The 17,482-nt window shown below is 42.4% G+C and overlaps 1 protein-coding gene across 3 annotated transcripts in view; it reads right to left on the bottom strand.

Annotated features, from left to right (window-relative positions):
* The window catches only part of WNT7B (Wnt family member 7B), a 170,679-nt gene that overhangs the window by 24,600 nt on the left and 128,597 nt on the right, over positions 1-17,482 (bottom strand). The window lies entirely within an intron of this gene.

Raw genomic sequence — 17,482 nt, 5'->3', positions numbered from 1 at the left:
AGGCACATAAAGGAGTAGGCTTTGACTGCGTGGTGAGATATGCATTCTTCACTAGGGGGATCTTGTCTGTTGATGCCCCTGGGTCATTGGATAATTTTTCCAATGATTTACAGATGGAAGTATTGGAAGGAAGAAATAGATCATTTTAAAAGAAAAATAAATAAACTCAAGTATTCTAAGATTATCCTTACTATGGCAGAATTTGTATGATTGATATCTCTTGCCTGTCAGGTATTAAACATAAAACCTTACATAAATTATCAACCATCAAATAAGCTATGTGTTAAATACATTATTATATGATGCTGCATAATAACAAATGTAGATGACTGTACATCCCCTATACATATGCATTTTTAATATGGACTATACTATATATTACATATGTACTAAAGTCCTCAACTTATGACTGGTCATTTAACGCTATTTACAACCTATCCTTAAACTGCCTCTCCATGGACATGTGATCACATGACTAAAATTCCAGGATGCATTATGGTCGTAAATCAAGGATTACCCGTATAAATTACTGTCAATAATAATTTATTAAAGTTCTATGCCACCCAACGCTCAATGTCTCCTGGCAGCACACAACAATCAAACGAAGAAATTACAATAAAATCAATAAAACATAAATTACTGTTCTTGGTTGCAAGTTCACCAATTAGGCAACGTCTAATATATCACACCGTATATCAAATGACATCAAAAATGGAAAAGAATCCCCCAAATGGATACAGGTAATCCTTTATTTATGACCACAATTGAGCCCAAAATTTCCATTGCTAAGCAAGGAAATTGTTAAATGAGTTTTGCCCCATTTTACAGCCACAGTTGTTAAGCAAATTGCTGCAGTCATTAAGCAAATCATGCAATTGTTAAGTGAATCTGTCTTCCTCCATTGACTTTGCTTGTTGGAAGTCAGCTGGGAAGGTTATAAATGATGATCACCAGAGATGGGATTCACATAATTTACCTACCGGTTCGCCCCCCACCTCTGTACATGCGCCCGGTCTTCCATGCATGCGCTTTGCTCGTGCACGTGCCTTCCACGCATGCGCCTAGCCTCAAAAACATGCCTAAATAGAACAGCTTAGAGCCGAGGCGGGTGGGTGGGTGGTGGGTGGGTGTTGATTTCCGCTACCGGTTCGCCCAAACTGGTCCGAATCAGCTGATTACCATCTTTGGTGATCACGTGACTCTGGGACATTGCAACTGTCATAAATATATGCTAGTTGCCAAGGACCCAAATTTTGATCACATGACCATGGGGATGCAACAACAGTCGTGTGAAAAATGGTCATAAGTTAACTTTCTTCGGTACTGTTATAACTTTGAACAGTCACTAAACAAATGGTTGTAAGTTGAGAACTTCCTGTATTTAGTAATAAGAAAGAAGTATTGGATTTTCACCTGGAGTCATTTGGCCCTCTAGTCACAATTTTCATTGTCCCCAAATTTTAATCTAATATGGAACTCAACTGAGGATTAAAATGAGGAAGGGACGACAAAGGCCATATAGAAAGATAGAAATGTACCCAGTAATATATTAGCTTACTCCAGTTAAATTTCATTAATGAACTGCAAAATTAATCTTGTTGGGACTAATTAAACTCAACACTTATTTCAGGGGGGTAAACCCTCTGCTACATTTTGAAGGACTTTTTATTTCTAACTCAAGACTCTCGAGGAATACTAATAAAATAGTCAGAATCTTAAAATCGTGTACTCAGCAACATTTTAAAACACCAGAGATAAGTATCGTAAAGCACATTTTACAAACATAGGAATATTCTTAATTTCAGAATCTCAGTGAGTGCCAGCCAAGACCGTTTGAGAAAAGAACACAGAATAGAGAATAGTTAGGTTGCAACCCTCTGTCTAATTTACAGGAGCTTTCAACCCCAGAAAATGAACAGAAGGACAAACAGGGACAGAGTTTCGCAAGGAAAGAGCATGCTAGTTCAAAACTCTAAAAATATAACCCAGGGGTTATATTAATGTTACATAATTCCTAAAAATTCTGTCTAAAAAAACCCTGCCTGTTGCCCACAATAACTGGTATAAAGATAGTAAGATAGACGCTTGGAATAATTACCTAGTATCAACAGACTATTTTGAATTGGTGCTCAGCGAAACAAGCTCAATTAACAAACGGATTCCTTCGAATCAAGGAGGCTAACCTGGAGATGTTTAGAGAGTCAGAGAGGTATCTTTATGAAACATTACAACCATGACATACTGTTACAACTGGTTCGCCCGGCACTGGAAATGTGAGTGTGTGTTTGCGTGCATGCGTGTGACATCAAACAACACGGCAATTCGCTTGTGCGCGCCATCCGCACATATGTGCGACATCAAAAACACAGTGATATTAGGATGGGATTACGCCCGGGTGGGTCCCCACCCACCCAGGTGCGCACACACACACAAAAAAACACATATTTGGGAGTTGAAGTCCACAAGTCTTAAAATGTGGATGGCTTCTTTCCCGCATGTTGCCACTACTGGTTTGCTTAAACCGGCTGAATCCCATCCCTGATTACAACATCTTCCAGGTTGATGGGCCCTTTGTTATCAGTCCGAAAAGACAAGGACAACATGGCCAGGATAAGAGAGAAGTTCCTGCAGGAAAAAAGCCATCCACCTTCTCTCATTCTGAAGTCCCTTCTCCAGAGGTGGGGAGATTTTGATTGTTGTGGACAATCTATTCCAGGGGTCTCCAACCTTGGCAATTTTAAGACTTGCGGACTTCAACTCCCAGAGTTCCTCAGCCAGCTAAGCTGGCTGGGAGTTGAAGTCCGCAAGTCTTAAAGTTGCCAAGGTTGGAGACCCCTGATCTAATCAATCCGATCATATATTTGGCATGCTGGCTGAAGAATTCTGGAAGCTGTAGTCCACGCACCTTAAAATGGCCAAGAAACATTGCTCTAACTTATTCGAAACGGGTTTACTTTCATACCTTCGCAGTTCCGACTTCATTTGAGGATTTTTTTTTCATAATATAAGAATGGGGAAGAAATTACATGAATAAAAGAAGAGGGAAGGCTGGAGGAATACCTAGAGAATATTTTTTTTAAAAAAATCAAGGTGGCAACCCTAACAGCGCAGCTGTTCTGTCCTCCCTCGCCTCCGTCTGAGCGATGGCTTAATTAGCCGGCACTATCAGCCCTGGAAGCAAAAGAGCAAGCGTATGCCAAGTGGCTCTGTTATCTCCCTCGACGCCGATAAATCAAACAGTACTTCAGCTCTTAGTCGAGCAGTTAATTTGCCTGCTACGAAGAGACACAGCAGCTCTCGCTGCCTTCATATCCTGTGGGGTGTGGCTCCAGGACTCAGCACTTCCTAGGCCTGCCCCACCCCTGCTTCTGTTGTTCCCGCCTCTCCTGCCTATGGAATCGAGGGTCCAGCCAGGCCTGATTGCCATCAGCTGGGTCTGGAGGTGTGGCCTGGAGGGGGAAAGAGTCAGGGGACGGAGGCCTCGTTATCTCTTCCATCTGGCCTGCCTCTGGCTCCTGGAGCTGAGCCAGGGAAGCCGGTGCTCTTGAGGTAAGTCCTGACGGCCCTTCCCCCTCACTTTCCAAGTCACTTTCTGGCAGGAGGGCCGGCTCGGGGGGTGCAGACACAACAGCAGCTGATGGGTGCACCGGCTTCAGAATTAGGCAGAGCTTTGACTGTATTGCCTCTTGTTTGGCAACCATTCTGCAGACATCCCTAAAGTGTAAACGGGGCTTATATGGTAGTTCTCGACTTACGACAGTTCATTTAGTTCAAAGTTTCAACAGCGCTGAAAAAAGTGACTCATGACCGTTTTTAACACTGATGGTCACTTCAGCATCCCCGTGGTCACGCGGGGCCGTATTTCAGGTGCTTGACAACTGACTCACACTTCTGACAGTTCAGTGTCTTAGAGTCGTGTGAAAACCTTTTGCAACTTTCTGACAAGCCAAGTCAATGGGGAAGCCAAATTCACTAGACAACCGTGGGACAACCGCCGTTACTAACACAACGACCGCAGTCATTCCCTTAACAAACCTAGCAAGGAAGGTCGTAAAATGGGGCAAAACTCACTTAACAAATGCCTCACTTAGCAACATAAATTGTGGGCTAAATTGTGATTGTAAGTCAAGGACAATCTGTATAGTCTGACTGGACAATAGATGCTCTTAGATGGTGGGTTGAAGGTTCCATAGAACTTGTTAGGGAATAGAATAGAATAGAATGGCATGGCATGGCATGGCATGGCATGGCATAGAATAGAATAGAATAGAATAGAATAGAATAGAATAGAATAGAATAGAATAGAATAGAATCTGGAAGGGACCTTGGAGATCTTCTAGTCCAGCCCCCTGCTCAAGCAGGAGAGCCTATACAATCTTAGACAAGTGACTATCCAGTCTCTTCTTAAAAACCTCCAGTGATGGAGCGCCCACGATTTCTGAAGACAAGTTGTTCCACTGATTAATTGTCCTCACTGTTAAGAAGTTTCTCCTTAATTCCAGGTTGCTTCTCTCTTTGATCAGTTTCCAACCGTTGTTTCTTGTCCTGGCCCTTTGGTGCTTTGGAGAACAATTTGACCCCCTCTTCTTTGTTGGCAGCCCCTCAAATATTTAGGAAGTCTTGCTGATCCCGCCCCCACCAAAAAATGCTGGAATAGAGGCATCCAAATAGAAAAGGTGGCTTGTCAGAAGCGGCCATAAGGTGACCGTGGCCGTTGAGTTGCAAACACCAGGCAGTCAAAGACGAGGAGACCCCCCCTTGGCTGCCCCATTTTTTTCTTGGCTCCCCCATAGTGGCAGAGCCGCTGCATAAATTACTAGCAAAGACGGCTGCATGGTCTTGGGGAAAGGCGGAAGCTAGGGCATTCAAGGGGTAAAGAATCTCCTAACGGTGATAGCCTCCTTATCCAATACAATGGCACGCTGCCATTAGTGTTAAGCTGCGATGCATCTCCCTATGGGGTGGGGGCTGTGCTCAGCCACAGGTTACCAAATGGCACAGAAGCCCCTATTGCATACTACTCCCGAACCATGTCATCAACTGAAAGGAATTATAGCCAGCTTGATAAGGAAGCCTTGGCTATAGTCTCAGGAGTAAAGAAATTCCATGAATATATATTTGGTCGTGATTTTGAAATCATCACGGACCATAGACCTTGCTAGGTCTGCTGGCAGGCGACCGCCCAACGCCCGTGGCACTTTCGCCAAGACTGACCCGATGGACTATCTTCCTGGCAGCGTATTCTTACAAATTACTACACCGGCCAGGAAAGGAATTAGGGCATGCAGACGCCCTGAGCAGATGCCCGTTACCAGAGACTATCGAAGACCCCACTCCGGGGATACCAGTTCTGCTAATTGACTCTTTGGACTCTGGCCCAGTCACATCCAAAGAGGTGGCTCGGGCTTCGTATAAGGACATTACAATAAGAACTGTAATTGGTTGGGTACAAAGAGGTTGGCCCGCTGCGCGGCGTTTTAAAGAGTTTGTAAAAACGTGGGAACTCTCGGCTCAAGGGGTGCCTGCTATGGGGGGATCGGGTGGTGATCCCGGAGAAAAAAGGGGAAAAGGTGTTGGATCTCCTTCACGAAGGCCACCCAGGGATCGTGAGAATGAAGGGTCTAGCGAGAAGCTATGTGTGGTGGCCCTTAATGGACTCGGAAATTGCTGAAAGGGTAGGGAAATGCCAGGCCTGCCAGGAGTCAGACCGCTACCCCAACGGCCCCAATTCGGGAATGGGAGAGACCCCAGGGCCCTGGTCTAGGATCCATATCGATTTTGCGGCCCTTCCACGGCCAAACCTTTCTGGTAGTAGTCGATGCCTACTCCAAATGGCTGGAAATCATTCTCATGAGATCCATGACAGCCGAGGCCGTGATTTCAGTCCTGCGGCACCTATTTGTAACCCACGGGTTGCCCGGCACGTTAGTCTCCGATAACGGCCCGCAATTCACGGCAACCCAGTTTGAGGGGTACTTGGCAGAGGAGGGCATCCGACATGTCCTCTCGGCGCCTTTCCACCCTGCGACGAACGGCCTTGCAGAACGTTTCGGTCGGGGCGCAAAGGGAGCATTGTCCCGAATCAGGCCAGGCGATTGGCAAACAAAATTGATACATATTTAGCAGTACAACACAGAACCCCTGTGTCACAACTGGCGCAGCCAGCAGAGCTATTAATGGGTAGGAAGCTTAGGTGCCCACTAGACCGTTTAAACCCAAACTACACACCAGACGGTTACAAAGGGGCACACGGAAAAACAAGAGGGATGGCAACAGGCAACCTAGTATGGGCACACAACTACAGCGAGGGCCCAACCTGGTTAGCAGGAACGATCCTAGAAATAACAGGACCGAAGTCATATCTAATAGAGTTGGAAGATGGCAGGGTATGGAAACGCCACATAGACCAGATAAGAAAACGCATAACAAGCAATACAGAATCAGGTGAAACATGCCCCGACTATTCATTGTTAGAATCCGCAACTAACACAAACCCGGGGCTAATGCAGGACTTATCTGAATTCCAGGAGGTCCAGCGACGCCAACCGGTTCCTCCTGAAGACAGCAGGGACGACTCTGCAAATAATCCAGGGCCGGATGGCCTAGAGGAGGAGCTGAGAGGAACGAACAGTCCCTCCGGCCAGCTCGACTCACTCCCAGAGAATGAATTGCGCAGGTCTGAAAGAGTCAGGAGACGCCCAGTCTACTTGCGTGATTACGTTGAGAAATAAGATGTAAAAATTATGTAAATATTGGTAAAGTGTTTTCTGGGAGGGAAGGAATGTAATGTATCTTTAAAAGTTTTGGCGGGAAAATAGCACGTTGCTGATTGGTTGAAGCCACCGGCTATACTGTATATAAAGAGAGGTTTTTCCCAGCCCGGGTTGCTGGGTTCACCATATAGTAAAGAGCTGTTGTCACTATCCTGGTCTCCTGCCTCGTTATTGCCCGAATCTAACAAACGACTTATCTCTAAAGCAAGTGCCACGATCAATCTGATCCAACTCTTTCTGACCACATGTTCTTTGAGTGCTAGGACCTCAACTTCCAGAACCCTCAGGCTACTGAATGGCCACAGTGGGATCCTGGAGATTGTAGCTCAATCCATAGGACACTTAGCTGCCTGGGATTTAACCATCTTTCGGACGAAGCATGGGTCATTTTGCAGAGCACGCTCCCCTTCCTTTGGGTGGCAGCCATATTTGAAAGATCTCCTTATTTTTTTAAAAAAATAAAGTTCAATTCACCAGAGGAACAGTGGAAATGAGACCAAAGCCTTATTGGCAGCCTCTAATGTGGAACATCATCATGCACTGAATGAGTTTGTGGTGGATCAGAATATGTTTGAGAACCCTAACCCTAACCCTAACCCTAACCCTAACCCTAACCCTAACCCTAACCCTAACATGAATGGTCAGCCCATCTTTTTCAGATATTAAAGACCTACAGATATGCATGTAAAAAGGGCAGGTATTGGATTACTCAGGCATTATCTCAACTTTTTTAACCCTCTTATGGACACCTCTATGAGGGACGCAGTGGTTCAGTGGCTAAGACACTGAGCTTGTCGATCGAAAAAGTTGGCAGTTCAGCGGTTCGAATTCCTAGTGCCGCCTAATCGGGTGAGCTCCCATTACTTGTCCCAGCTTCTGCCAACCTAGCAGTTCGAAAGCATGTAAAAAATGCAAGTAGAAAAATAGGGACCACCTTTGTTGGGAAAGTAACAGCATTCCGTGCGCCTTTGGCGTTGAGTCATACCGTCCACATGACCACAGAGACGTCTTTGGAAATCACTAGCTCTTCGGCTTTGAAATGGAGATGAGCACCGACCCCTAGAGTCGGGAACAACTAGCACATATGTGCGAGGGGAACCTTTACCTTTACCTTTATGAACACCTCTATCAGATCTCACTCTACTCCTTGATTTATCTTCAGAATATAGCACTTAGACTTATATACCGCTTCAAAGTGCTTTACAGCTCTCTCTAAGCAATTTACAGAGTCAGCATATTGCCCCCAAGAATCTGGCTCCTCATTTTACCCACATCGGAAGGATGGAAGATTCAGTCAACCTTGAGCTGGTGAGGATCGAACCCCTGGTAGTCAACAGAATTAGCCTGCAATACTGCATTCTAACCACTGCGCCACCATGAATATAGCTGTTTATATGCTTTTTCTCACTGATCATCCATCAGCTGGGAATTCATGAAACATACCAGGACAATAGAAGAGAATGTTTGTAGCTCAGAGTTGAATGGATGATGTTATCTAGTTGGGTAATGAAACATCTGCAAGAAAACAGCCAAGCTCAGAGGACAAGGACAAATTTAGGATCTTGACACATCTTACCCCATTATGTGCACACAAGATTATTTGAAAGACCTACGGGGTGCCCTTGGCCTACATATTATTTAACTGAATCCTTTGATTCAGTTGTGTGCTAGAAAAGCCATATCATGGGGCTTGCTGAAACTGACTCCAACCAGACTGCCCCTTGGAAACAGATCAGTGGTGAAATCCTCCGAGGTTTGTCACCAGTTTGCTGCATGCACATGTTCAATGTGCGCCAAATGCGCACTTTGCATGGAAAAAGGAGGCTTAAGAAGATGAGTAGAACAGCAAGGAACAGCTTTGCCACGCGATTTGGATTCGCTAGAAAGCAAGATTTCTTACTTTCTAGCAAATATAAATGGTGCGGCACAGCTGATCGTTGGAAATACCAGTTTGGAGGAACCGGTAGCATTTTTTTACTATTGGTTCACCCGAACTGGTAGCTTTTATTAATATCGGTTCACCCGAACCGGTGAGAACCGGTAGTATTTCACCCCTGAAGCAGATCCTTTGAAGTTCAAACACATTAAAAACAAACTTACTTTTTATTTGTCCTTGTGATTTTGCTTTGAAGTAAATATATTCCAAATGTTTATGTTTAAGACATAGCATTATCAGGGGTATCTGCCACAAAGCTTAAAAAGTAGAGGTGATAGCTGTGATCATATGGTTGTGGCCTCCATCTTGAATTATTGGGTATTTTCTCCCTCCTTGGGCCTCTGGAAATTAATACTATTGTATGTTTTATTTTAGAGCCATGTTTTTCAAACTTAGCAACTTCAAGATGTGTGGACTTCAATTCCCAGAATTCCCCAGCCAGCACAATGAAATCCACACATTTTCTTGTTCTCAAATTTTGAGAAATGCTGGTTTAGACATAGATTTTATACTACAACATTATACTTGGTTGGAATACACCATTACATCAACTGCTGTTTTGTAGCAACATTCTGAAACAATTGTTCATTTAATTACATAAGTACATTAATAAAAATATCCCCTTGTATTTTCTTGTTGAAAAAGTGCTTCCTTGCTCAAAGTTTCTCTGCAAAAAAACATTTTATTAACAATCAACAGTAAGATACTTGTAGGGACCAATATTCACAGCCTGGCCTTATGTGAATCAGCTTCAGTACAATTCAAAATATACTTTCTGAGTGCTCAGAAAATAACACAGCACGCTTCTGCCTTACACTTAAAAATTATCCAGATTGTCCTCTTTTCGGTCTCTCTCTCAAATTCTTTCCAGCTTCCTTAACATTTTTGATGTTTTTATTGGATTGAAAAGATATCCACAAGGTAGCTTTCCCATAATAGAAACAAATATATTTTGCAATAAATAAGCATAACATTAACTTGACATTAATGGTATTTATCCAGTTAAATATCAATGCCAGCAGTATGTAATGTGAGACAAAGGAACGGACAGAACCCCAGCACGAATAATAATTTTAAAGGTAAAATCATTTCTCATTTATCAAAAATGTCAAACTTGGTTTAAGATCTCTCTCTCTTCCTCCTTCTCTTTTAACAAATGGAGCCATAGAGTAAGGCTATTAAAACCACTGTAGAGATAATTCTCAACTTATGACCAGTCACTTAGCAACCGTTCAAAGTTACAGCCTACCTGAAAAAGGTCATACCAGATCCAAAGTTCTGATGGTCACACCCTGCCCCATGCAGTCACATGACTGCATTTCACGTGATCGGCAACATGACCGCATGTATGGCTATTGGCATTATCCCATGATCACGTGTCCTGGATTGACAACAGTTTTGCCAAAACCCACACTTACACCATAGCCAGGGGTGGGCAGAGTTTGGGCAATCATCTATCCAAGGATCTCCGGGGTTCAGCGAACCCCCAAATGCCACCCCTGGCTGGCCATGCCCACCCCACCCCACCCCACACCTCCCACCCCACCCCACACCTCCCAGGAGTCTCCATGCAGCCTGTTCATCATTCCAGGTAAGTGCAGGGGCCGCGCAGAGGGTCTGGGAGGGCAAAAACAGGCCTACAGGAAGTCTGGAAACAGGCCTGTTTCCAGCCTCCGGAGGGTCTTCCGACCCCATGGGAAGCAGTTTTCGCCCTCCCAGAGGCTCAAGAAAAGCCTCAGGAGCCTAGGGAGGGTGAAAAATGCCCCTCCTCCTGTCGTGGTGCAGGCGGCTGACTAGGCCATGACCACCATGGCCACGCCCACCCAGCAATGGGGCAGCGAACCCGTTGCTAAAGGATCTGAAGCCCACCCTTGACCATAGTGAAACAATGGGTTCACTGAATGACTACCACAAATTGGTTTTTAATTTTACAACAGTTATGACATAACCATGATGGGCAGGGTCCATTACGATTGTAACCAGAGGACAACCTCTATGTGTATCTACGGTACTATATATACGACAAATATTTTCTATGCAAGTATAGAAAGAGAATGTTATGTTATTGTACAATTCTCTGTCCTGACGTTTTCAAATTTTCTTTTCTTTTTTTAGAAGCAAAAGTTCTAGTCATTCAGGGTATAAAAACAGACAACAAAAAGATAAAAACAGACAACAAAAAATTAGGCATGAATCCAAAGCCATCCCACAAGTTCAAATCTTTTCCGCACAAAATGGACAGTGAGAATATGTAGCCACCAAATTCCAAAATGTTTTTAATCTCACTCTGTTTTGCCACTTCCTTATCTGGGGTTTAGGTAACCTCAATCCTTGATGAGGACATGAAGGTCACAAACTATGTTTTATTACAGGCTATAGTTGTGAGAGATGGGGGCAACTGAACTAATGCTTAAAATGTAGAAACAACACCCACTGAAATGCAGGGTTGAAGATTTCCAATAATTGGCTTTGTGGACTCAGTGCCGTTAATATAAAAAGTTCCTCATTATCTGTTCTAAATAATACAGTAAAGATGCAAGGGATGAATAATACATAAATAATGGCAAAAAAATAATAATACCAACCCTCTTAAATGTTTTCTCATTCATCACCCTTGAAACAGAAGATGGAATGTGATTACTGACCCCACCGGATTGGGAAAATAATTTTGAGCAGATGCAAACAAATAGCAATGGACATCCTATTGTTTCTTATACCTGATTACCACCATGATCTGTAGAAGTGGTGAAATCCTCCTTGGATCGCCACTGGTTCGTTGCCCACGCAGGCGCAGTGTGCGCCAAACACACGCTTTGTGCAGAAAAAGAAAACTTCACCAGGTAAGTAGAATAGCAAGGGGGGGAACAGCTGTGCTGAGTGATTTGGCTTCACTAGAAAGCAGGATTTCGTGCTTTCTAGCGAATATAAACTGTGTGGCACAGCTGATTGTTGGAAATACAGGTAAAGACGAACTTTTTTTTTACTACCGGTTCGTCCGAATCGGTAACCAATAACTGCAGCTATCATTAAATATTTCCTATTATTCCAAATATCCTTACCCCAACCAAAAGTTGTTGATAGCTGTTGTACAGAGATGAGATGGGCATTGTTTCTTCCTTAATTCTATATCTGGTGCTATTTCAGTCAGGGAAGAAACAATATTTGTTTTTTAATAATTTGTTTTTAATAATTTGTTTTTAAAAAAATCTTTTTTAAAATTTTTGTATCTGTTGTTTTTATCAGGCTGTAAACTGCCCTGAGTCCTTTGGGAGAAGGGCAGTATAGAAATTGAAATAATAAATAAATAAATAAAAATATCCTAATTAAGGAACTATCAAAAAAATAACCCTCCCCCAACCAAAATTGGAATGGGAAGCTGCCATAGACAAACAGCCAACACATCCCACTTCTCCCCTGCACTGATGAAGTTCCCTAGTCTGATAACCAGATGTTTGGAGGAAACCAACCAAGCTCAGATAACATAAAAAACAACAACAACAGTTCAGCCTATATCAATTCCCACAGAGGTGTGGAACTCAAGAGAGTCAAGATGCAATAGCAATTGCACTTAGATTTATATACCACTTCACAGTTCTTTACAGCCCTCTCTAAGCAGTTTATAGAGTCAGTATATTGCCCCCAACAATCTGGGTCCTCATTTTACCGTCCTCGGAAGGATGAGTCAACCTTGAGCCTGGTGAGATTTGAACTGCCGAACTGCCGACAGTCGGCAGTCAGCAGAATTAATCTGCAATACTGCATTCTAAACACTGCTCCATAGCTACCAACTATGTAATCAAGCCCTCCCCCTTTTTCTACATGTATCACACATGCATTGCACATAAGAAGGGACAGGGGTGGGATTGTTCAGTTGTGGCCAACGTTTTCTTGAGTCTTTCCCACAAAGGCCCCTCTACATAGGCAGAGAGAAATTTTACAGAAATGTTAAAGAGCAGATTCAAAAGGGATGACTTTTATCCATTTTTCAAACGGGTTTACATTCTAAAATGACATGCAGCAGTTTGTTTCTCCCTATTTAAGGTTGAATTAGTTTTATAGTTAATAACAACAACAACAACAACAACAACAACAACAACAACAACAATAGACATCACGGTACCAGGAGATGCCAGAGTCGAAGAAAAAGAACTGGAAAAAAATCATGAAATATTGTGACCTGGCCATCGAAACTACACAGCTATGGATGAAACATGTAACAGTGATATCCATTGTCATCGGGGCACTTGGTACCATGTCCAAGAATTTTATAAGATACATCAACAAATTGCAGCTTCCTGCAATAACACCATCAGAACTGCAAAAAACTGCGCTATTTGGAACATCGTACATCTTAAGCAGGTAGTTGGTTGATCCCTAGGATGCTGGCAGCAACCCGTATCAACCATTAGCACCAATGCTATTTGTGATGTATTTTTGAATGTTCAGTTGACTGAGTTTCATTTTTAATGAATAAAGTAAATAAAAATAAAAATAATAATAATAAAAATAATAATAATAATAATAATAATAATAATAATAATAATAATAATAATCCAGCATAATTATCTTGTTTGCTGTGTATACTGTCATTTTGTGTAAATATAATAATAATAATAATAATAATAATAATAATAATAATAATAATAATAATAATAATAATAATAATAATACACACGCACACACACGCGCGCACACACATACACACACACACACACACAAACACACATTTTCTGCAAAATAACACCGGGTCTTATTTTCTTCTGGGCCATGAGGCAGGTTTTGGGCCCGGCTGCAGGGGCCCTGAGGTAAACTGGTGTGAGGCGCGTGGGGCAGCTCCACCACTCCGCCTCACTTCGTGGCCGTGGCACTGCAAGCCACGAGAGGGAATGGGAAGCTGGCCAGCTGCACAGGTTCTTAAGAAGGGCTTATTTTCGGGGTAGAGCTTATATTAGGCGCACACATAAAACATGTTAGTGCCTGTTTTGGGGATATGGCTTATTTTTGGGGAACAGTGTGTGTGTGTATGTGTGTATATTATAAGAGTTGCATTATTTTTTGTGCATGTTTATATTTCACCAACTTAGGTACTACTAAAACTCACCTGTTAGTTTGAAGCCTTCAACTAGCTAAAAATAGTGCATCATAGGACATCAAATTTTCAAATCACCTTGTCTTAAATGGGCTAAGTTATGTGTCCAAAATCTGGGACCCATTACATCCCATTCTGAAATTTCAAGGATTTTCAGACCAGCTGTATTAGCTGGCTGGGCAGCTGCAGTTAAGGAACCATGATTTCTAACGCTTCCTGCCACCTTCCCACAATTGATGTCAATGGAGAAGCCTACAGGAAGTCAGAAATTGCTCCGAGTCCCACTGCATTTTTGCCTGCCTGTGATCATGCTGCTTCCCTGTTTCGGTATGGAAATATCTCTGAAATGATATATGCTATTTCTGCCTTACAGCTTTCATTATTCTGCTACAGAATAATAACAGGAAAAATTAAAAAGTTTTTGCAGTGGCTTATCATAAAGAAGATGAATTGATAAGAGTGATGGCCTAGCTTTTCAACCTTGCATATGAGATGGTTACATTCGAGAACTTTGTTGAGAGATAACTTTTGGCCATTAATTACTGATTTTGTAGTTAGCTGATCTAAGCAAGCATACATATATTGTACTGAATCCAGAAATCATCTCTACTCATTTTATTTATTTATTTTATTTATTTAATCACATTTTTATACCGCCCTATCTCCCAAGGGACTCAGGACGGTTTATAGCCTATTAAAAACACAAATACACAAATATAAATACAAAATAAAACACTAATTAAAAAACTTATTAAATAAGGCCGAATTAAAATTTATAATTAAAATAATAAAACCCCATTAAAACTACATTAAATTAAAATCCTAGCCCAGTCCTGCGCAAATAAATAGATGTGTCTTAAGCCCGCGGCGAAAGGTTCGAAGGTCGGGAAGTTGACGGAGTCCCAGGGGAAGTTCATTCCAGAGGGTGGGGGCCTCCACAGAGAAGGCCCTTCCCCTGGGTGTCGCCAGTCGGCACTGCCTGGTGGACGGCACCCCAAGGAGTCCCTCCCTGTGAGAGCGCACGGGTCGGTGGGAGGCAGTCGGTGGCAGCAGACGGTCCCGTAAGTAGCCCGGCCCTAAGCCATGGAGCGCTTTGAAGATGGTTACCAAAACCACTCATATGTGAGGCAGGACTGGAGATGTAATCTTAGTTTTTCTCCTTATCTTGTCTCGTTCTCACCTTCAGAGGTGTCAACAGGGTATGGCAATGATGGCAGCTTTTTAATGAATAGAATAGAATAGAATAGAATAGAATAGAATAGAATAGAATAGAATAGAATAGAATAGAATAGAATAGAATAGCAATAGCAATAGCAATAGCAATAGCAATAGCAATTGCAATAGCAATAGCAATAGCAACAGCAATAGCATCTAGTCTTACAGTATATACTGCTTCACAGTGCTTTACAGCCCTCTCTAAGTGGTTTACGGAGTCAGTATATTGCCCCCAACAATCTGGGTCCTCATTTTATCAACCTCGAAAGGATCGAAGGCTGAGTCAAACTTGAGCCTGGCGAAATTTGATCTGACAAACTGCTAAACAGAACAGAACAGAACAGAACAGAACAGAACAGAACAGAACAGAACAGAACAACAGAGTTGGAAGGGACCTTGGAGGTCTTCTAGTCCAACCCCCTGCTTTGGCAGAAAACCGTATACCATTTCAGACAAATGATTATCCAACCTCTTTAAAACTTCCTGTGTTGGAGCATTTACAACTTCTGGAGGCAAGTTGTTCCACTGATTAATTGTTCTAACTGTCAGGAAATTTGCTTCTCTCCTTGGTTAGTTTCCACCCATTGCTTCTTGTCCTGCCCTCAGGTACTTTGGAGAATAGCTTGACTCCCTCTTCTTTGTGGCAGCACCTGAGATATTGATTTCATCAAACTAAACATACCCAATTTCAGCAACCATTCTTTATATGTTTTGGTCTCCAGTCCCCTAATCATCTTTGGTACTCTTCTCTGCACTCTTTCTAGAGTCTCCACATCTTTTTTACATCGTGGCGACCAAAACTGAATGCAGTATTCCAAATGTGGCCTTATCAAGGCCTTATAAAGTGGTATTAACACTTCACATGATCTTGATTCTATCCCTCTGTTTATGCAACCTAGAACTGTGTTGGCTTTTTTTTTGGTAACTGCTGGCTCATATTTAAATGATTGTCCACTAGGACTCCAAGACGCCTCTCACAATTACTACTATTGAGCAAGGTACTACTATTGAGCAAAGTAATGAGTTTTATGTGTACCAGAGGTGGGTTTCAGCAGGTTCTGACCAGTTCTAGAGAACTGGTAACGGAAATTTTGAGTACTTCAGAGTACAGGGCCGGTTTAGCTCACGCTGGTAAAGCCTGTTATTAAGAACACAGTAGCCTGCAATTACTGCAGGTTCGAGCCCGGCCCAAGGTTGACTCAGCCTTCCATCCTTTATAAGGTAGGTAAAATGAGGACCCAGATTGTTGGGGGGGCAATAAGTTGACTTTGTAAAAATATACAAATAGAATGAGACTATTGCCTTATACACTGTAAGCCGCCCTGAGTCTTCGGAGAAGGGCGGGGTATAAATGTAAACAAAAAAAAAACCGGTAGTAAAAATTCTGACTGGCCCCACCCCCATCTATTCTCTGCCTGCCGAGTCCCAGCTGATTGGGAGGAAATGTAGATTTTGCAATATCCTTCCCATGCCATGCCCACCAAGCCACACCCACCACAGAACCGGTAGTAAAAAATTATGAAACCCACCACTGATGTGTACCTAAAAAACAAGCAGCGATTTGGTCACACCATCGTAGCTACCATCTTGACTATCTGACCACATCCTATGGACACCCCGTACTTCGCCATGAGCCTGGCTGTTTATGAATGAGTCATTAATACAAATACACCATAAAAATCCAACATGTAGAGCAGCTCAGTGCACATATTCTGGAAATAGAGAGAAACTCCCTAGCGATGGGTTCCAACACTGGCCGAAAACCTTGGAAGAATAATAAACCTTTGGTCCTGGTGACCAACTCAGACTGGATTCTGCCATGAGTCATGAAGCTCGAATGGGTGCAACTATGGGCTCAAATCATGCAAGAAAATCAGTTTGCAGACTCTTTGAGCAGGGGAAGGGGTGTAACACATTGCAATAATCCCAAGCAGGAGCAGAGTCAGCCCCAAGGCCACATGTGGAGCCTGTAACGTTCAACAAAGATTTCACACATATGCAGAACCTACCTATTCTAAAATGAATGACCAATGTAAGAATAAAAATGGATGTTGGAAATAAAAGGAGATTAGAGAAGAGTAGAAAATACGTTAAGATAGAGATTATACAATACGATGATTGTTATCATTATGACTATTAAAATTATTATGCTTAATATTATTATTATTATAGTCTTATTAGAAGCTATGTTAAGAGGGAAAAATGAATAGGTTTACTATGTTCAATACTACAATTGTAAGATCAGAGAATTAATATCAATGTAATGAACACTGTTGTTAACTTTTGATGGAGATATTTGTACCCAGATGACGCACTGTTTAAAGGAAGGTGGAATGTTTATATATTCAAAAAATATTTTTTTTAATAAAATGAATAACAAATGTTGATGAATTCACTGGTTTCAATTGAGCTAATCTAGGTGTGAATAAATTTAGATTTGACCTGCAGCATTAGTTCTACAATTAACAT

Source organism: Ahaetulla prasina, chromosome 7 (genome assembly GCF_028640845.1).
Source record: "Ahaetulla prasina isolate Xishuangbanna chromosome 7, ASM2864084v1, whole genome shotgun sequence".
In the NCBI taxonomy this organism is placed as follows: domain Eukaryota; kingdom Metazoa; phylum Chordata; class Lepidosauria; order Squamata; family Colubridae; genus Ahaetulla; species Ahaetulla prasina.
The sequence above is the reverse complement of the archived record's forward strand: the minus strand, read 5'-3'. Positions and strand labels throughout refer to the sequence as shown.